General features: G+C 28.6%; 1 protein-coding gene and 1 long non-coding RNA gene across 2 annotated transcripts in view; both read left to right on the top strand.

Moving 5' to 3' along the window:
• LOC105254371 (alkaline phosphatase) overlaps positions 1 to 23,005 on the top strand; it is a 213,365-nt gene that overhangs the window by 76,957 nt on the left and 113,403 nt on the right. The window lies entirely within an intron of this gene.
• LOC112638392 lies at positions 5,447 to 6,353 on the top strand. The gene is made up of 2 exons (XR_003122980.1): positions 5,447 to 5,625; positions 5,892 to 6,353. It is a non-coding gene; the product is annotated as an uncharacterized LOC112638392 (long non-coding RNA).

The following is a 23,005-nucleotide window of genomic DNA, read 5'->3' as shown; positions in this document are numbered from 1 at the left end:
GATGACTTAAATATAAGTCGAAACGTCCGCTCTTAAATTGTCTTAATGTCTATGTATTATTAAAACGGATTTTTTTTAACCTTTTATTGTTTACTTTTATTTAATGTGTATAATTCCGGACTAATAATGATCTCCAGCTCTCTGTGCCTGTTGGAATGTTTTTAGTTTAGATATTCATACACTTAAATATATATGTACTCACACACACACACACACACACACACACACACACACACACACACTCATCTATAATATTATATAACCTTCGATTAATATTCCGCAACTCTCTTTTTCTTATGAACGTGATAGTATAAATTATTTTAACAGAAAATATCGATTAATTCTTTGTAAAAGATACCTTACACAAAAATGATAGTTTTTGATATTTATATCTATTATAATATTAAATCGTTGCTTGTTGCGCTAATTGATATATTTTCTTAAAAACAATTACGTGTTTTTACCAATTAATTTCTCTCATTATTCTACACGTAAAGGTATTAAGAAAAACAATCGGGAAATATTAATGAGATATTTTATAGTGTATGTACACTTATGTCAACCCTGAATATAAAATATCTCGCAAAATATTCAATTTTTGGCTATGCGTTATAAAATTTTACGCTGAATATTGTGAGGAATCGATTTATATATATAAAATAATCCTATTAAAAAAAAATAGATTGATGTTCACATAGTCTTAGAATTTACATTCTAATATTCTTATCTTTTTTCCTTTTTAAATTTTACAATTATTATTTGAAACATGTTTCCCATAAACGCTATATTTTTCAATTATGAATGTGTGAGAATTAAAGTGGAACACGCTGTGTGTATGTGAATGTCTGTGTATATGTGTATAGAGAGTATTCTACTTTAACATATATATATATATATATATATATAAAATTGTATTTATGTATGTAACCTAGGACTAATAATAATATTTCATAGCTTTTGCTTTCTTATCTACCTGATAGTTTACGCAGATAATTTTAACGGAAAAAAACGTTGCTAATTCCTTGCAAAAGATATTTTACACAGAATTGGCAGCTTTTAATATTTGCTTTATGATATTTCACTCTTTTTGTAAACGATGATTCTTAACAGTGATAAACAATTAATCGTTAAAATTGCTAGATAAATTTCGATTGTGTATCAATATTTATGTTTATACAAAGAATCATATATACGTTTTTTTGCGATCTTTCTCTGATTCTTTTATCAGCTTCTATATTTTTCGTCGAAATGATTTCATTTGAATTTAGTCGTATACAATCTGTGATACAAAGTGGATATCATGTCACAAATCAAAAGAGAATCCATTTGGGCGTATTTTACAAAAGACATTAATAATGAAGAGGGCAGGTGCAAAATTTGTAGCAATGTTTATACTTTAAAAAAGCTATACCAAAATATAAAATATCATATAAGAAGAAAACATAATTTTGTTTTCTCGAATAGTACAGAAAAATGGCCTTTTTCTATAATACAAAAGCATCAAACAAAATGTGATATTTGTAATAAGAAGTATAATATCACGTATTATGAATCGGATTACATGAAAGACCACTTAAAAAATGTGCATAATATAGATATAAGAAATCAAAACTCAATGTTACATGACAATTACACTATACCAAATGAAACAATGGAGTGCATATATTGCAACATAATCTTTCAAAATGATGTTAAACATAACTGTTCCAGTGTAATAAAACATTTAATCGATGCTCATCAAATCGCTGGAAGAGCTTCGGAATTCAGATCAACGAGGTAAGACTGACTAATGACAATAAACTGAATACTACTATTTTATCCTTTCTAAATTATTTATATGTATTGTTGTGTAACATATGTAAGTTATATATAATAAAATTCTAAAATTTAGATACTTAACACATTTATCATGAAGATTATGTATATTTGGATACATTTCTTTTTTAAATTTATATACACATATGTGTATATATATATATATATATATATATATATATATATGTATGATTGGATTACAATCTAAATAGTTTATTGAATTCTTGATAGAAATGCTCAAGATGTTGTTGTACCAAGCGGATGTCATCAGCCAACATATAGTGGGAACCATTATGGAATCAGTTCTTTAGGTTTTAGCACAAATGCCGCAGATACTCTTACAATTAGCCACAACAATTTTTCATATCTTGACAGACATGCTGAAAATGTTGCTGTATCAAGCAGATGTCAACAGCCAACGTATGATTGGAACCACTTTAGAATCAGTTTTTTAAGTTCTAGCACAAATGATATATATATTTCTAGCACAAATCCTATAGATACTTTTACAACAAACCATCAACCAATACACAATTGTTATCAATTTGATTATTCAGGGCCGAATTTAAATGTGTGGAGGCCCTGGCTCAACTAAGAGGTGGAGACTCCTAACCATTTTTAAACCAAAATTAAATAGAAGTTTTTACGTTGTTTAAATAATTTATTTTGAAATAACAAGGTCAAGCAATATACATAGACCTTTTAAGTGTTGTATACCATGTAATAGGAAATTTTACCCAAAAATTTGTGGTGTGGAGAACCTTTTCTTGTACAGGCCCCTGGGCTTCAGCCCCTGTTGCCCTCCTCTAAATCCGACCCTGTGATTATTCATATCTTAAAAATATTAATTAAGCAGTTCTTAACCGGACTTTGAATATGAGGATTTTTGCGCGATCGAAGATATGTTAAAAGAAAATGAATAAGAAAATAGAAGAATTAATGTTTCTTGTGAATGTGAATTATTTATATTGCTTTTTACTCCAGACTGCAGCCAATCTACGGTTGTTAATGTAGCATTAAATAATATAATATGAAATTATAATTACATAATTTTAGGAATGCATATTATCTATTTATCAAATACTGACAAAGATATAATTTTATTTATATTTTTCATATCATTCGTATCTAATTCGTTACATATGTTATATATAACATTTCTGAAATATTACATAGTTTATTATGATTTTAAGATAGCATTAAACAATATAACTTAAAATCGTAATATAATCTAGAAATTTATGAATATTTGTTTATTTATCAAATACCGACAAAGATATAATTTTACTTATATTTTTCATGGTATTTGTATCTAGAATTTGTTAATTCATATTTCTATATGTTAACATAATATTTCTCATATGTTACATATATCATAATTTATTACTGATTCTGATATAGCATTAAACAGTATAACATAAAAAATAACAATATAACATGAAATTATAATTGTAATATAATCTATAATTTTATGAATATATTTGTTTATTATCTATTTATCAGATACCGTCAAAGATATAATTTTATTTATATTTTTCATATCATTTCTATCTATAGTTTGTTATATACGTTATACATAACATTTCTCAAATAATATATACATCATAATCTACTACTAATTTTGCGAAAATTATTTTTTAAACATATTGTATGAACGAAGTTATTTAAACAGATATTGGATTTTGATTGTATCTTCAATTTCTGACGTGTGTAATGCATTGATAGTAATAAAGAAATTCATAATACACAATTTATTCAATTCCTTCCCGAAATAAAATGATATTATTAAATATATTACATATAACTTTTTAATTTATAATTATTTCAACACATGTTTATACTTAATTCTTAAATATATAATATATAATTCATACTTGATTCATACTTAAATCTTCCTACCGTGTTTAAAATCTATTAATATGTTTACTGCGTACAGCATCCGCTTACTTTCCAATAATTAATATGCGCTGAAGATGACTTAAATATAAGTCGAAACGTCCGCTCTTAAATTGTCTTAATGTCTATGTATTATTAAAACGGATTTTTTTTAACCTTTTATTGTTTACTTTTATTCAATTTGTATAATTCCGGACTAATAATGATCTCCAGCTCTCTGTGCCTGTTGGAATGTTTTTAGTTTAGATATTCATACACATAAATATATATGTACTCACACACATACACACACACACACACACACACACACTCATCTATAATATTATATAACCTTCGATTAATATTCCGCAACTGTCTTTTTCTTATGAACGTGATAGTATAAATTATTTTAACAGAAAATATCGATTAATTCTTTGTAAAAGATATCTTACACAAAAATGATAGTTTTTGATATTTATATCTATTATAATATTAAATCGTTGCTTGTTGCGCTAATTGATATATTTTCTTAAAAACAATTACATGTTTTTACCAATTAATTTCTCTCATTATTCTACACGTAAAGGCATTAAGAAAAACGATCGGGAAATATTAATGAGATATTTTATAGTGTATGTAAACTTATGTCAACCCTGAATATAAAATATCTCGCAAAATATTCAATTTTTGGCTATGCGTTATAAAATTTTACGCTGAATATTGTGAGGAATCGATTTATATAGATAAAATAGTCTTATTAAAAAAAAATAGATTGATGTTCACATAGTCTTAGAATTTACATTCTAATATTTTTATCTTTTTTCCTTTTTAAATTTTACAATTATTATTTGAAACATGTTTCCCATAAACGCTACATTTTTCAATTATGAATGTGTGAGAATTAAAGTGGAACCCGCTGTGTGTATGTGAATGCCTGTGTATATGTGTATAGAGAGTATTCTACTTTAACATATATATATATACATATATATATATATATATATATATATATATAAAATTGTATTTATGTATGTAACCTAGGACTAATAATAATATTTCATAGTTTTTGCTTTCTTATCTACCTGATAGTTTACGCAGATAATTTTAACGGAAAAAAACGTTGCTAATTCCTTGCAAAAGATATTTTACACAGAATTAACAGCTTTTAATATTTGCTTTATGATATTTCACTCTTTTTGTAAACGATGATTCTTAACGGTGATAAACAATTAATCGGTAAAATTGCCAGATAAATTTCGATTGTGTATCAATATTTATATTGTGTATCAATATTTCGATTGTGTATCAATATTTATATTTATACAAAGAATCATATATACGTTTTTTTATGATCTTTCTCTATTTCTTTTATCAGTTTCTATATTTTTCGTCGAAATGATTTCATTTGATTTTAGTCGTATACAATCTGTGATACAAAATGGATATCATGCTAACAATAAGAAAGAAAACGGTATCCTATGGTATTTGGGCGTATTTTACAAAAGACATTAATAGTGAGAAGGGCAAGTGCAAAATTTGTGGCAAAGTTTATATTTTAAATAAGAAATACCAAAATGTAAGACGTCATATAAGAGGAAAACATAATTTTGTTCCCTCGAATAGTACAGAAAAATGGCCTTATTCTATAATACAAAAGCATCAAACAAAATGTGATATTTGTAATAAGAGGTATAACATCGGGTATTATGAATCGGATTGCATGAAAGACCACTTAAAAAATGCGCATAATATAGAGATAAAAAATCAAAACTCGATGTTACATGACAATTACACTATACCAAATGAAATAATGGAGTGCATATATTGCAACATAATCTTTCAATATGATGTTAAACATAACTGTTCCAGTGTAATAAAACATTTAATCGATGCTCATCAAATCGCTGGAAGAGCTTCGGAATTCAGATCAACGAGGTAAGACTAATGACAATAAACTGAATACTACTATTTTATCCTTTCTAAATTATTTATATGTATTTTTGTGTAACATATGTAAGTTATATATAATAAAATTCTAAAATTTAGATACTTAACACGTTTATCATGAAGATTATGTATATTTGGATAAATTTCTTTTTTAAATTTATATACACATATGTGTATATATATATATATATATATATATATATATATATGTATGATTGGATTACAATCTAAATAGTTTATTGAATTCTTGATAGAAATGCTCAAGATGTTGTTGTACCAAGCGGATGTCATCAGCCAACATAGTGGGAACCATTATGGAATCAGTTCTTTAGGTTTTAGCACAAATGCCGCAGATACTCTTACAATTAGCCACAACAATTTTTCATATCTTGACAGACATGCTGAAAATGTTGCTGTATCAAGCAGACGTCAATAGCCAACGTATGATTGGAACTACTATAGAATTAGTTTTTTAAGTTCTAGCACAAATTATATATATACTTCTAGCACAAATCCTATAGATACTTTTACAACAAGCCATCAACCAATACACAATTGTTATCAATTTGATTATTCAGGGCCGAATTTAAATGTGTGGACGCCCTGGCTCAACTAAGAGGTGGAGAGCCCTAACCATTTTTAAACCAAAATTAAATAGAAGTTTTTACGTTGTTTAAATAATTTATTTTGAAATAACAAGGTCAAGCAATATACGAGTACATAGACTTTTTAAGTGTTGTATACCATTTGATAGGAAATTTTACCCAAAAATTTGTGGTGTGGAGAACCCCTTCTTGTACAGGCCCCTGGGCTTCAGCCCCTGTTGCCCTCCTCTAAATCCGACCCTGTGATTATTCATATCTTAAAAATATTAATTAAGCAGTTCTTAACCGGACTTTGAATATGAGGATTTTTGCGCGATCAAAGATATGTTAAAAGAAAATGAATAAGAAAATAGAAGAATTAATGTTTCTTGTGAATGTGAATTATTTACATTGCTTTTTACTCCAGACTGCAGCCAATCTACGGTTGTTAATGTAGCATTAAATAATATAATATGAAATTATAATTACATAATTTTAGGAATGCATATTATCTATTTATCAAATACTGACAAAGATATAATTTTATTTATATTTTTCATATCATTCGTATCTAATTCGTTACATATGTTATATATAACATTTCTGAAATATTACATAGTTTATTATGATTTTAAGATAGCATTAAACAATATAACTTAAAATCTTAATATAATCTAGAAATTTATGAATATTTGTTTATTTATCAAATACCGACAAAGATATAATTTTACTTATATTTTTCATGGTATTTGCATCTATAATTTGTTAATTAATATTTCTATATGTTAACATAATATTTCTCATATGTTATATATATCATAATTTATTACTGATTCTGATATAGCATTAAACAGTATAACATAAAAAATAACAATATAACATGAAATTATAATTGTAATATAATCTATAATTTTATGAATATATTTGTTTATTATCTATTTATCAGATACCGTCAAAGATATAATTTTATTTATATTTTTCATATCATTTCTATCTATAGTTTGTTATATACGTTATACATAACATTTCTCAAATAATATATTCATCATAATCTACTACTAATTTTGCGAAAATTATTTTTTAAACATATTGTATGAACGAAGTTATTTAAACAGATATTGGATTTTGATTGTATCTTCAATTTCTGACGTGTGTAATGCATTGATAGTAATAAAGAAATTAATAATACACAATTTATTCAATTCTTTCTCGAAATAAAACGATATTATTAAATATATTACATATAATATAACCTTTTAATTTATAATTATTCCAATACATATACATACATATACATAAATATATATGTACTCACACACATACACACACACACACACACACACACTCTATAATATTATATAACCTTCGATTAATATTTCGCAACTCTCTTTTTCTTATAAACCTGACTTAGTTTACATAAATCATTTTAACAGAAAAATATCATTTAATTTTTTGTAAAAGATATCTTACATAAAAATGGTAGTGTTTTATACATATATATTCCTGGACAAAATTAACGCATAATTTTTTTTCATTTTTTCTTTAAAAGCTGATATTTAAATTTTAACGAAAAATTTTAAAGAAAAAGTGAAAAAAATTAGTGCATTAGTTTTGTCCACGAGTATATGTATATTTCCACAAAAAGAAAATAATGATTATATCAAAGCGAGTAGATGAAGCACAAGATAACAAGATCTAATGTTATTATATATGCTGTGAAATATAATCGCATGAATATTTTTAACGCAGTAATCGTATTTACCGGAAACTGGTTTACGTCTGTTCAAGTTAGTTTCAAGTAAAATGTGTTGGTTCGACATATGCTTCTTTGATATATAAATCTTGTTTAACAGTATACTATGTTTAACGTGATATTAAGATTTGCTTGCGGATTTACTTTGTGCAAGTACAACACTTTTTATGCAAGATCAGTTTCATATCTCGCTTAGTGTGACAAGCTTTCGTAAATTGTCAAGCCAGGCACGCAAAATTGGAGCAATATTACTTCGAATGTGAAACTTTTAGTTTATTCTTGGTTCAAGTTGTCGTTGTAGTTTAATTTCTCGCGTGATATATAATCAACGTTTATTTACACGGCTAAGAAATAAACGGTAAAATAAATATTAGAATATTACAACATGCATGCATTGCATTGTGGTTTCCCTTATCTCTTTAATGAAATCTAAGGATAAGAGAGGTCAACCCTTTTATGTGAAATTCTAACGAGAGAACAAGTATATTTCTCGTTTTATATACAAGATATCTTGATTCAAATAATAGATTTTCTGGGAATTTGATATTTCTTTAAAAATATTAAATTCAAAGAATATTATCATTTGTGCATTGCATATTTTTAATATTATATACCTTAGTAAAAACTATTAAATTTGAGAAAACTATTAAATTTGAGAAAAAATAATTAACAAACTTGTGCAGCAATGATATAGCATAAAAAAATTTTATATAAAGCAATAAAAGTAGTAGATCAAGAGTAATTTTTTTCATAATGAATGATTAAATTAAAAATATGCTTTTAAAATATGCTTTTCTTATCGCGAAATTTTTGTATTACATAAAATTTACGTAGATGAATTATGGAAAAAGAGGTTTTTTTGTCAGTGTTTGTCTTTATCAGCAGAAAGATAAAATTGATGATACATGCGTAGTCTCCAAAGAATCTTTTGTGTAACTAGAGATTCGCGTCGAGCAATAATGCTCTTATTAACATAAGAGGTTTTTTTCATAATTCGGCCAAGTGCGGATTAATCGCGTAATGTGTTTCTTCAGGATAAGCACAAGAAAGACAAAAGTTTTAATAAGCTCTTGCGAAAATTCCGCCGACGTTAAAGTAACGCTTTAATCTGCATAAACAAGTTATAAAAAGCTGTCTTTTCGGGTTGTTTGTCTATTTACATTTCTTACAAAACAGGATGTTTATTTGCGGGATTGTTTATTCCTACAATGATAAATTCTATTTTGGCTTATATTCTCTCTTTTGAACGATGAAATATGTTTTTATCATGTACGCGCAAGATATATATTTCTGTCAATACGCATACATTTATGTTTTAATGGAATGTGTTTATTTTTTCGTCATTTTCGTCATTTTATTTCAGTTAAAAGTGGAACATCAAGTTTGCTTTAAAATAATTGATATATTATTGAAAAATTGACTCTTTCGAAGAAAATTTCAATATATGAAAATAATTTGATGTGGTTTGATGATAACGAATAAAATATGAATAAAATATGAATAAAATATGAATAAAAATTGAAATAATATAGAAGATAAGTACAAATGTATATATTCAAGTTTCATAATGTTTATCGACTACTTTTCGCGTATTTATATTTAAATGTCGTTTCAATCCGCCTTTATATCCTTATACTTTTGCATCAGCGTTATATTAAGGTGTTTTTTCTCTTCACGAGTTTACGAGAAATGAGCTGATCTTTTTTCACATTTGACGGCTTCCTCTCTCTCTTTTCGTTGAACGACACGATATGATTACCCACTTATATCTTCAATGTTCTCATTCGCCGCCTAATGTGTTCCAACATTAGTAGTTTAATAATAGTAGAGGAGTTCGCTGCAACACGTTGGCATCAAGATTCGCTAAGCAACTTTCCAGCATTTGCAAGCGACACAGTGTAAATATATGATAATTAACGATAATGTTGAAACGAGTTTACGATCGCACAATGCTATCAAGTTTTACGGTAGAGTTATGTTTATATTAGATTACGGATGTAACGGATTTCATTTCTAACGGAAAACGATTTGCGACATGCTTGATAGTCTCGTAAATTGGAAACTGATATGAATGACTGAAGCCTTGCTAAATATATTTAATTATGTATTTTCATTTATAAATAATTACTATTTTATTATTAATTATTTAATTTTATTTAATTTCTCTTTCTAATTATTATTTATTATTCAATTACATTTTTAATGAATGTCAATTGTATTTATATCGAATCAAATATACATAAAATTAACCGAACAATTTATATTATACGCAATCACAATTAAAATAAATAAATTGATGAAGGGAACAAAGTATATGAAAATATATAATATTGTTTTGCTGTTGAAAAATAAAAATTTCTGAATATTTTACATTATTTTTTAATCTACAAACTTTATGTATTACAACATAAAATTTTATATTCCCGATGTAAATACGTTTAGGAACTTGTCCTCTTTACGCTCGTCGGAGCACAAAATTTCTCTAGAGAATCAGTTTTTCAGCTAGAACAAGCAAGTGTATTTTATAAAAATGGCTCTGTTAAATTTTACTTCATTTTTCACATAAAATATTTTTTAATGATTGATATCATCGGAACACTAACTTTTTTTCAAAATCGGCTTGATTAAATTTTCTGTACAATATATTTTCTAGAAGAAATTATTATTTTATATCAGCTTCTGTTCGTGAATTTTGAATAAATTTTTTGAGAAACGATTACTATCGTCAATTTTTTGATCACATTTATTTATTAGTGCGCTTAGATAATGTTTGAACAACGAATGTAACATCTCAAAATTTCTTCATGAATTATTAAATAACATTAAAGTTTATAAGTTTTATGTTTACAAGCGGAAAAAACATAAGGGATGGGGAAGGGCAGGCGAAATGGGTAATTCAACGGAACAACAAGCGTTTTGGGAACATATCGCGCGCAAGAGACATCAAAAACTTTACCTGGCGCGTGACGAGAAAGCGACCCGCGCGAGTTTGTAACAAAAGCTGCAAGGTATCCAAATGGAAATTATATCCTCAGTGACGGTCGCATCGATCGGCATTTGCGGTCGGAATTAAGCCGAAATGATTCGGTTAAAATGGGACTCGTCTCAAAGGAATCCTCGAATAGGATTCGTCCGAATCCTTTGATAATTAGTGCCACTCGGTCGAGCAAATGTCGTCCCTTTGTCTGGCATTTAGTAAGATAGAAGACGAAGAGAAATAATTATTTAATCATAATATCGATCTCATGTTTTTGTTTGCACATTTATATTTTGTATTTCTCTTATACTAGTTTCATCCAAAAACTGTGATAGATTTAACTAGGATTTAATTTTTTACAGATTACTATAAGATTGCTATAAGTGCATTTATTAAATTATATCGAAAACTATTTATATCTAATTATAAGAAACAGATTTTTCATATTTTCAATAATTTTCTTGCTGCAAGATTATTTTATAAAATATTGTGAGTTTTGTTTCATTTGTTTTTGCTTCTGTTATTCAGAAATCAGTTCAATCTGGATGAAAAATGAAAATCAGAGCATGATATTATTGAATCATTATATAATAAATCACGATTTAAATGAGAGAGATACATATTTGAATGCAGCAATAATTATAATATAAGATAATCACCCAAATGCATATTTATATTTAATACAGCTAAGAATGTTCTATTATTTAAATGATACTTATCGATGATTATATAATTTCAGTAAGAATGTAATTATACTAATAATATTTTGAGTGCAATTACATATGTATCATTGAAAAACATACTTAAGAATTCTCTTAATTAAGAGATATTAGAATCGCACAAACTTACTTAAAAATTACTTAATTAAGAAGAGACATAATTGTAGTTATACATATTTGAATTTAATTTTTCATCATTTTTTCTTTATTACGTGACTCTAATAAAAAAAGTTCATCATTTTTAACGATCTTTAAAATTTAAGTGTGAATGTGTGTTTATGATTCTTCATATATTAGAGGACATAATAATCAAGGTTTAATATCAAGGTTTGACTCAACCGTAAATAAACGAGAAATTGCATTTTTCGTTAAAGCAATAGATCTGAAGAACGTGCCGATCTTCTGCAACGTTTCATCTCCTACTATTGTAGATAAATTGCGAGCTTAACCGCAACAAAGTTCCTCAACGTGCGAATTATTTCAGGCGGAAAACAATATTTCTTAAATTCACTGATGCTAACCTTCCTGTGGTCATTGCAGACGGGTAATAACCTCCCTTAAGCTAGATAATCTCTGTAATAAGTTCCTGGTTTCTTGTTAGTATCTGGTATAGTTAGAGAAGAAAGTAATTCGGGAGGAGCACTCTTGTTTAGCGATTTAGAGAAGTTAAATTATTTTTTTTCATTAAACAATAAAGAATATGACTTTATTTTCGGCAACTTATGAATTTTATTGATTATTTGATTACATAAATCATTTTATAATTGAATTTTGAGCATAAAGATTTAGGTTTATGAATTTTTCGTAATGTAAACATTTTTTCTATAAATATTCTGAATAGATCATTATCATCGAATTTTTCCTTGTCACTGTTTATTATACATTTGTTCCGTTTTCATCAAAAATAGTTAATAAAATTTGTTATTTAAATATCATATTCTTCTCTCTCAATATCGATATAAAAAATTTACAACATTTCTGTTCATATTTTCATTATATTTCATATATTTTTATTCTGTTCATATTTTTAACAATAAATTAGGTTATCGGGTTTTATTCTGTGAAAACAATATCGCATTTTTTTTCCAAACAGAAATAAAACCCGGAAACGAAGATGGAAAAATATTTAGCGTTAAATGCGGCGTGAAAATAATGCATCCTCCCCTCTTGACAAAGAGAGCAACTTGCGGACTCGCGCGGATAAAATCAAATTTACGTCGGTTTACGAAGTCTCGTCATTCGATCGCGCCGTCAGCGCTCAAAAAGTGAGAAAGGAACAGGCAATAGCGCTAGTAAAATTGCGAAAGCTCTAAAAGTTGGTCGGGAGACCAAACAGCTCGGCGTACTCGAGGAAAGCCTCGCCCCGATAAAATAACGGAAATGTCCTCTCTTTTCTTCCTCTTCCCTTTCTCTCTCTCTCTCTCTCTCTCTCTTTCTCTCTCTTTCTCTCCCGCCTCTTGCATTTCCGTTTTACGAGAGACCGTTTCCTTCATTCATGCTTTCTGTATCCCCGTCGAGTTCTCTCGCTCTCCGTCCCTTCTGTCTTTGTCTCGCCCGATATCGCCAGAGAATTTCAGAACGAAACGCAAACACTTCGATTTTCGACGAGACGACGGGGGACAAAGAAAACTCGTCGACTCACGCTGATGTCGACAACCGCGCGACCGGGGTGAATCTACACACGTCGATATTGACCAACTTTTCGCCAGCCGCACGGCCGCGGTTTCGGCTTCCTTCCCACGCGCCCCCCGCAACCCTACGTCCGAACGGATTTATGCGAGGACGACGACGACGGTTCTCCCCGGGTCGGTTGGATTATCTCGGGATCTCGCTGAAATACGGTATGTTCGTTGCGGAAAAATTTGCGGTGCGAACTTGCGCGGTCGCGCCATCATCTGACAGTCCCCTCTCATACACGAGCGATCTTTAATCTTTCAATTATCGCGCAAGTAATTTTTTTATGTTGACTTGATATTAAAATTTCGGAGCTCGAATTTTATATATTGACTTTCATAGATCGTCGTATTTTTTTTGTAGATAATAAATTATCGCATTTATCAGATATGGAGAAATTTTCTGAATATGCGCGGAAAATTAAAATGTCGAGGGATAACAGAATCTTGTTTAATTTTGAACGTTTAATTACTGACACCAGTTGTATTTTCGTACGGGACATATTATGAGGAATGTTGGAACACGATTTATCTCGGTTTCGGAAAATCGAATCCTCCCTTTCGAGGGAAGCTCGCCCGTATCGCGGATTCCGTTCTTTCGTACATTTCGTACAATCGATGCTTTTTACCGGCGCCACGGTTTACACTTCATCAATCTCAGTGCTCTCGCATAGCGGGACCCGAGAGTTGTAGATTTGCTATCTCTGGCATTGCCCTGCGCGTGAATGCGGGACTCGATCCAAGAATCGCGGCGGCGTGTCTGGCATACGTGACTTCTTCCGTTCTACTAGGCAGATATGCGGGAACGAGTTGAAATCCAAAGCCGGGAGCTTCGAATACGAGGGGTTTCGTATTCGCCGGGATTTTCGCGCGATACGTTACAATGCCGCGTGTGAAAGTATGTCATGTCATGATCTTTTGCGAATGTAACAGACTTTTGTGACACCCATTCGCGATAAAACCTTCCTGACAGAAAAGTTGCGTCTTTTTCCTTTCACGGGCAGAGGTGACATATTTGCAGTCAAATTAAAATTCCTTCCTAAAATCCTGTTTTATGAAAAAGTGAATTGAAAAAATGACAGGAGAAAAAGAGAGAGAGAGAGAGAGAGAGAGAGAGAAAGAGAGAGAGAGAGAGAGAGAGAAAGAGAGAGAGAGAGAGAGAGAGAGAGAGAGAAAGAGAGACGATTTTGCAAATTTTAAACTTCTATTTTTTTAATATCATAGATAATATTAAAATCTGCTTCTTTCTCATTTTATTTATCTTATCTATTTATGTTTACGTTAATGTTTTTTAAATGGAATCATATTTGGTTAAAACACTACGTAAATCTAGAAAAATATAAATTTTTCTACTTGATATATGAGCATGTAAATATTATACAGCAGAATTTCAGAAGGTTGTTTTATCGCAATAAAGGGATTTTATTTTAAAAAAGTAATTTATACATTAGTTGCGTAAAAATCATTTATTTGAATTTCCTCGAGTCTGACATCGTAATTTATTATGAATTTTCTTAATTCTTCTGCAGAGACAAAAATATTTACTATAAAGCAAATATTTAATAATGAATTATGATGTCAGACTCGAGGAAATTCAGACAAATGACTTTTACTTATAAATTACTTTCTTGAAATAAAATTCCCTTATTGCGATAAAACAAGCTTCTGAAATTCTGCTGAATTTACATGTTCATATATCGAATAGAAAAATTTATATTTTTCTATATTTGCATAGCATTTTAATTGCATATCTGAATGATCCATGCTACAACAAAATTTCTGATACATTTTCAATATTTATATAATCTGATACATTTTTAATGTTTTATATGTTAGATTAAACGCAATTTTTGTTCGCGAAAAACTATTTATACGAATGTGCGAAATCGCGAGACTAATGTATATGAATTTTTCCTCGCTTCTGACGTTATAATCCAAGATCACTGAAACTGGAACAGTCATCCTCTAATACGACACATGAAGCGTTAAAACATGTACAAGAGACTCATATACACTGGCATAATTTTTCATTTTAAATATTATAAAGAATGTATTCTAAATATGTACAATAATAATAAGACAAAATGTGAACCTAATTTGATTGATCTTCAATTAAAGATCTATCATATGTGAATAAAAACGTGAATGAAGATGAGACAAATTTAGACACGATAGAAATGCCACATATTAGAAATCATTGTAAATTTTTTAAACTATTATATATAATAATTCAATATAGTGATATATAACAATTTCATTCCCGCAAGATTTACTTGTCGGCAAGACAATCAAACCGTTAGATTGCTTATAAAGTTCTTGCAGGGGGGCAAAACGGACGTAATAGAGCGTTCAACAGTCAAAAAGAAATCGCTAATACCGAGGAACAAAAGGAGGTTAAATGAGGATAGGATCACTCCGAGAGTAGCACCATTGAGGTTCTTATGGAAACTGCAGTGCCATTTGAGCGGGGCGGAGAAAATCGTTTCTTGGATAAGGATGTGGACACGAGATAAATAAAAGAGGTCACGGAAAATGGGGAAAACCCCGGGGAAGAAAAGACATACAAATACATAGAGAGAAAAAGGGAAAAAGGAACTCTTGTTATGAAATTGTTCCATCTTTTTAAAAATATATATTGATTGTAGAACACGAGTGATGAGATTTTCTTCGAGCATTATTGATGAATTGATTTTTTTTTAACGAGAAAAATTGCACGAAAAAAATTAAATGTCATTAAATTTTCAAACTAATTGAACCGACAAGAAGAGAGAAAGAGAAAGATACACATTTTTAATATTTTAGAATGATTCAAATTTCTATTCAGCATCGGAAATCTCTATTTTGATCCTTTGAGAAAAACTAATTCAATCATACACTTTTACGTGACATTGGTTGCTATTTTTTATAACAAATAGTGTTTGTGACGAAATAAATTCGCAACATTCCACAACAACTTTTCGTCGACTTCGGTTCTAATTTAGCAGCGGCATGTTATACATTCCACGTTATTCAGGATGTTTCCATTTAGGTTATTCGTCAGTTATTGATGGCGCATGCAAGATTCGTGTTACATGTCCGTCATTTGCCGGCTCTCTAGATTACATTGGGATACTGTATGCGAAACCAAAACGTATTGCGTTTCATCGTCATTTATCAAACGTGAAAAGTAAATTGCGAAATATGAAATAAATGAAATTCTTATCTTCAATAACGGAGTTTAAATAATTCCTCTAATGCGTTTCTTGGATTTACATAATTTTCTTCTCTCTTCCCACACATTTTTCTAAAACTCATAAAAACATTTACTTCTCCAATACAAATAAATAAATAAATAAATTCTATGCAATAATAGAGAATATAGGATTTTTTTTACTATAATACAAGATGCTAAAATTGTAAAATAATCAGATATAAATATTGCATCAAAACCTAAAGATCATTAAGATTCTAAATAATCTCTTTTCTTAATCTTGACATGTGCTTATGCATGTGTATATTATCATTTCAATTAAGGATCTTTCTCCTTTGTAGGGGCTCTAACAGGGTCGATTGATCTGTTTAGCGAATATATGTGTCTAGCATTCGTGTTCCAGATTATATTTGCGTGACAACGTCACGCGTTAAAGCAACATCCGCCGCTACGAGCCCGATTGTTTCGAGGCTGCTAATCCGGTCGCGCCGCTGGACGCCGACAGTGCCCCGAAACTGAAGTGTAAATCGTGCATTTATCTCGTTATCAAACGTGTAACTAACAGCCGTGCGTGCAGATGTTATCCGCGGGTCGAAAGGACGGCGCGGATATCGCGTGGGCGGACCGGATAGAGCTACATATTCGTTCCCAATTCGCGGCGTTAATTACGCATCTATCTTCCGGTACTTTATCGGCCGCATTGATCACGATGTCGGTCTATTTCAGCCCGGTACGGCATTTTGATTGCCATCCCGTTGACGTTCGGCCGCTCGGAAGACCGATTTCGGCCGGTCTAGTTATACTCCGCGAAAATTTATTCGCCGAGTTATCTTTCCGGCTCATCTCCCCCTTCGGGAATTAATCCGTTAAAACGCGATAGGGTGCCTCGATTACGCGATCGTATCGCGCGCGACTCATTTTGTCCTTGAATCGTCTAGATTTGGAATCGTAGAGCCTTAGAATACGCGATTAACCTTCCAGTATCTCTATTCTAATATCAGTATTCTCTGAGATAGTCTAATACCTAATTCCGTTCTACTCTAATCTCTTTCGGTTGTTTCTTGTTATTATGTCAAAGCACGCGGCGAATCGTATGCGCCATGTATGATAAATGTAATGCACGTGATTGTAATTGTGCCGCGCAAAATGTCGAGACATAAATGCTAATGTAGCCGTTAATTCGGTTAATGCGTGTTGCTAATCCGTTGCTATTGCAGGTACAAAGAATCAAGGGATTTTGAAATTTCGTTTCCGAGACAGGGTACGGACCTTACAGTCTCTTATATTCCTTTACAATTCTCACGAGAACTATTACATTTCGTTTATAATTCCTCCTTTGACTCGGCAAGTACTTCCGCTCCTTTCGTAACTTTCTTGATTGTTTCAGCAAAGTTTCGCTTCTTGTAACATTCAATACGGTCTATGTAAGACGTTGCGACATTAAGAAGATGATTTGTGGTATTGCAAATTATAAAAGAAACTTAACCTAACAATTTTTGCTTATATTCTGAATAATAATATATAAATATATTAATAGACACACACACACATACACACACACACACACACACACACACACACACACACGTGTATATATGTACATATATGTGTTGGAATAATTATAAATTAAAATATATTACATTATATGTAATATATTTAATAATATCGTTTTATTTTGGGAAGGGATTGAATAAATTGTGTATTATTAATTTTTTTATTTCTATCAATGCACACACATCAGAAATTGAAAATACAATCAAAATTCAATATCTGTTTAAATAACTTCGTTCATACAATATGTTTAAAGAATAATTTTCGCAAAATTAGTAGTGGATTATGATGTATATAATATTTGAGAAATGTTATGCATAACGTATATAACAAACTATAGATAGAAATGATATGAAAAATATAAATAAAATTATATCTTTGACGGTATCTGATAAATAGATAATAAACAAATATATTCATAAAATTATAGATTATATTACAATTATAATTTTATGTTATATTGTTTAATGCTATATCAGTAATAAATTATGATATATGTAATATATGAGAAATATTATGTTAACATAAGAAATATTAATTAACAAATTACAGAAATATTAATTAACAAATTACAGATACAAATAGCATGAAAAATATAAGTAAAATTATATCTTTGTCGGTATTTGAAAAATAGATAATAAACAATTACATTCATAAAATTCTAGATTACATTACAATTATAATTTTAGGTTACATTATTATATTTAATTTATATTATCCTATAATATTATATTATATTTAATTTTACATCAAAAAAGCAATGCAAATAATTACTCACATTCACAAAAAACATTAATTTTTCTAATAAAAAAATATAAGACTCGAAATATAAAACTAAACAAATCACTTTTAATGGCAATAGTTAAGTGTCGGTCTTATAACGTAATTTATTATACAATCAAGTAAGAATGGAACAAATTACAAACAAAAGTTTGCGAACGTTTCGACCTTATTTTTGGGCCATTTTCAGCGCAAATGTAATGATGTGATAAAAATAACAAAAGGTTTTTATATCGGAGTCAACTACAAAGTGTGCCGTTTAAAGTAATAATAAATGCTTCGGTATCTTATTATTTTGATGATGCTTCCAGGCATCGAAATCATTGACGAACCGGAGATGAATGGAGACAACTCAACATCTCCAAAGACAAAGGTCGACAACCTTTTTAATTAATTCTTCTATTTTCTTATTCAATTTTATTTAACATCTCCTCAAGCTCGCAAATATAATATAGATATTCAGAAGAAGACAGAGGTCTATTTGATTCAGTATTTTCAAGATTACAGATAGGATTATCAGAGGCATAACAATTGTGTCGTTGATCGTTCGTTGTAGAAGTAGCTACAGCATTTGTGCTAGAACCATTATGGTCCAAACTATACGTTGGCTGTTGACATCCGCTTGATACAGCAACATCTTCAGCATTTCTATCAAGATAGAAAAAATTGTTGTCATCCGAAATATAGGTTGACTGATAGTTGCTTGATATAATAACATCTTTAACATTTATATCAAGAATTAAATAAACTATTTAGATTGTAATCTAATCATATATAAATATATATATATATATATATATATATATATATATATACATATGTGTGTATGTAAATTTAAAAATGAAATTTATCCAAATATACATAATCTTTATGATAAATATGATAATATATAAATTTTACGATTTTATTATGTATAATTTTACATATGTTACACAAAAATACATATAAATAATTTAAAAGAGATGAAATAGTAATATTCAGCTTATTGTCATAAGTCTTACCCCGTTGATCTAAATTCCAAAGATATTCCTGTGATATGATGAACATCGATTAAATGTTTCCTTGCATTGAAATACTTATGTTTAACATCATTTTGAAATGTTCTGTCGCAATATTTGCACTCCATTAAATCACTTGATGAATCAAAATCATAATGCTTCAACCAGGTTTGATGCTCTATATTTATATTATGCACATTTTTTAAGTGCCTTTTTACCGTTTTCGTAAAATTATAGCAAATGTTATACGTCTTATCACAATTATCACATTTTATTTGATGGTTTTGTATTATAGAAAAAGGCCATTTTTTTGTACTTTTCGAGCGGACAGAACCTTTATGTTTTTTCTGTATATGATATTTTATATTTTCGTATTGCGTTTGTAAAGTATAAACTTTGTCACAAATTTTGCACTTGCCCTCTTTATTATTAATGTCTTTTGTAAAATACGCCCAAATATAGGATACGATTTTGTTTCTTAGCATGATATCCATTTTGTATCACAGATTGTATACGATTAAATTCATATGAAATCATTTCGACGAAAAATATAGAAACTGATAAAAGAAACAGAGAAAGACCATAAAAACATGTATATACGATTCTTTGTATAAATGTAAACATTGATACACGATCGAAATTTGTCTAGCAAGTTTTACGATTAATACCTTATTCACTGTTAATAATCTCATCATTTGTAGAAAGATTACAGATGTATTGAAATATTATAATAAGCGCAAATATTAAAAGCTGCCAATTTTGTGCAAAATATCTTTTACAAGAAATTAACAACGACTTTTTCCACTAAAATTATTTACGTAAAACTATCAGATAAGAAAGCAAATGTTATGAATAGAATATTGTTATTACTCGAAGGTTATGTACATACATATGTACATACATACATACGTATGTGCATACATATATATATATATATATATATACACACACACACACACACACACACACACACACACACACACACACAGAGTGTTCTACTTTAACACTTATACGTTCATAATTCGAAAGTATGGTGTTTATGGAAAAAATGTTTAAAATTAAAGTTGTAAAGTTTGAAAGGGGAAACAAGATAAGAATATTAGAATGTAAGTTCTAAAACTATGTGAAAGTCAATCTATTTTTTTAAATAGGACTAATTTATCTATATAAATCGATTTCTCACAATATTCTGCGTAAAATATTATAAGGCATAGTCAAAAATTGAATAGTTTACGAGATATTATTATATTTTAAGTTGACATAAGTTTACATACACTACAAAATATCTCATAAATATTTCCCGATCATTTTTCTTAATATTTTTATGTATAGAATAATAAGAGAAATTAATTGGTGAAAAACATACAATTGTTTTTAAGAAAATATATCAATTAGCGCAATAAGCAAAGACTCAATATTATGGACGCAAATATAAAAAACTATCATTTTTGTGTAAGATATTTTTTGCAAAGAATTAATCGATATTTTCTGTTAAAATGATTTATACTATCTCAATCATAAGAAAAAGAGAGTTGCGGAATATTAATCGAAGATTATATAATATTATATATATATATATATGTATGTATGTAGTGTGAGTATATGTGTACGTGTATGCGTGTGTGTGTGTGTGTGTGTAAATATATATTTATGTGTATGTATATGTATTGGAATAATTATAAATTAAAAGATTATATTATATGTAATATATTTAATAATATCGTTTTATTTCAGGAAGGGATTGAATAAATTGTTTATTATTAATTTTTTTATTACTATTAATGCATCACACACGTCAAAAAATTGAAGATACAATCAAAATCCAATATCAGTTCAAATAACTTCGTTTATACAATGTTTAAAAAATAATTTTTAAAATTAGTAGTAGATTATGATTTATTATGTATGTAATTAGTAGTAGATTATGATTTATTATGTATGTAATATTTGAGAAATGTTATATATAACATGTGCAACAAATTATAGATAATGATACGAAAAATATAAATAAAATTATAAGTTTGTCGTATTTCATTGATAGGTAATAAACAAATATGTTCAAAAAATTATAGATTATAGATTATAATTATAATTTTATGTTATATATTGTTTAATGCTATATCAAAATCAGTAATAGATTATGATGTGTGTAATTTGTGAGAAATGTTATGTATAACATATTTAACAAATTATAAATATACAAATAATATGAAAAATATAAATAAAATTATATCTTTGTCGGTATTAAATAGGTAATAAACAAATATTCATAAAATTCTAGATTACATTACAATTATAATTTTAGATTACGTTGTTATATTTAATGCTGTATTATCCTATATAATATTATACTTAATGTTACATCAAAGAGCAATGTAAATAATTACTCACATCCACAAAAAGTATTAATTCTTCTATTTTCTTATTCATTTTAACATATCTTCGATCGCGCAATAATCGACCTCATAATCTAATTGATTACAATCGTGTATTGGTTGATTTGCAATATTTTCAATATTTTCAATCATTTCAAGATGTAAATTATCAAGTGGATAATCGTGTATAGGTTGTTGAGGATAGCTCGTTGTAGAAGTATCCATAGCATTTGTGCTAGAACTTGAAGAAGAACTGCTTACATTATAGTGCAAACTATACATTGGCTGTTGACATCCGCTTGATACAGCAACATTTTCAGCATTTATGTCAAGATATGAAAAATTGTTGTGGCTAGTTGTAAGAGTACCTGTAGCATTTGTGCTAAAACCTAAAGAACTGATTCCATAGGGGTTCCAACTATATATTGGCTGTTGACATCCACTTGATACAGCAACATCTTCAGTATTTCTATCAAGATAGAAAAAAATTGTTGCCATCCGAATTATAGATTGACTGATAATTGCTTGATATAACAACATCTTTAGTATTTATATCAAGAATTAAATAAACTATTTAGATTGTAACCCAATCATATCTAAATATAAATATAAATATATATACACATATGTGTATATGTAAATTTTAAAAAGAAATTTATTCAAATATACATAATCTTTATGATAAATATGTTAAATATCTAAATTTTACGATTTTATTATGTATAATTTTACATATGTTACACAAAAATACATATAAATAATTTAAAA

The sequence above is a fragment of the Camponotus floridanus genome, unplaced genomic scaffold, assembly GCF_003227725.1.
Source record: "Camponotus floridanus strain SB8 unplaced genomic scaffold, Cflo_v7.5 scaffold3, whole genome shotgun sequence".
Classification (NCBI taxonomy): domain Eukaryota; kingdom Metazoa; phylum Arthropoda; class Insecta; order Hymenoptera; family Formicidae; genus Camponotus; species Camponotus floridanus.
Note: the sequence above shows the minus strand (reverse complement) of the source record. Positions and strands in the feature narration are given on the sequence as shown.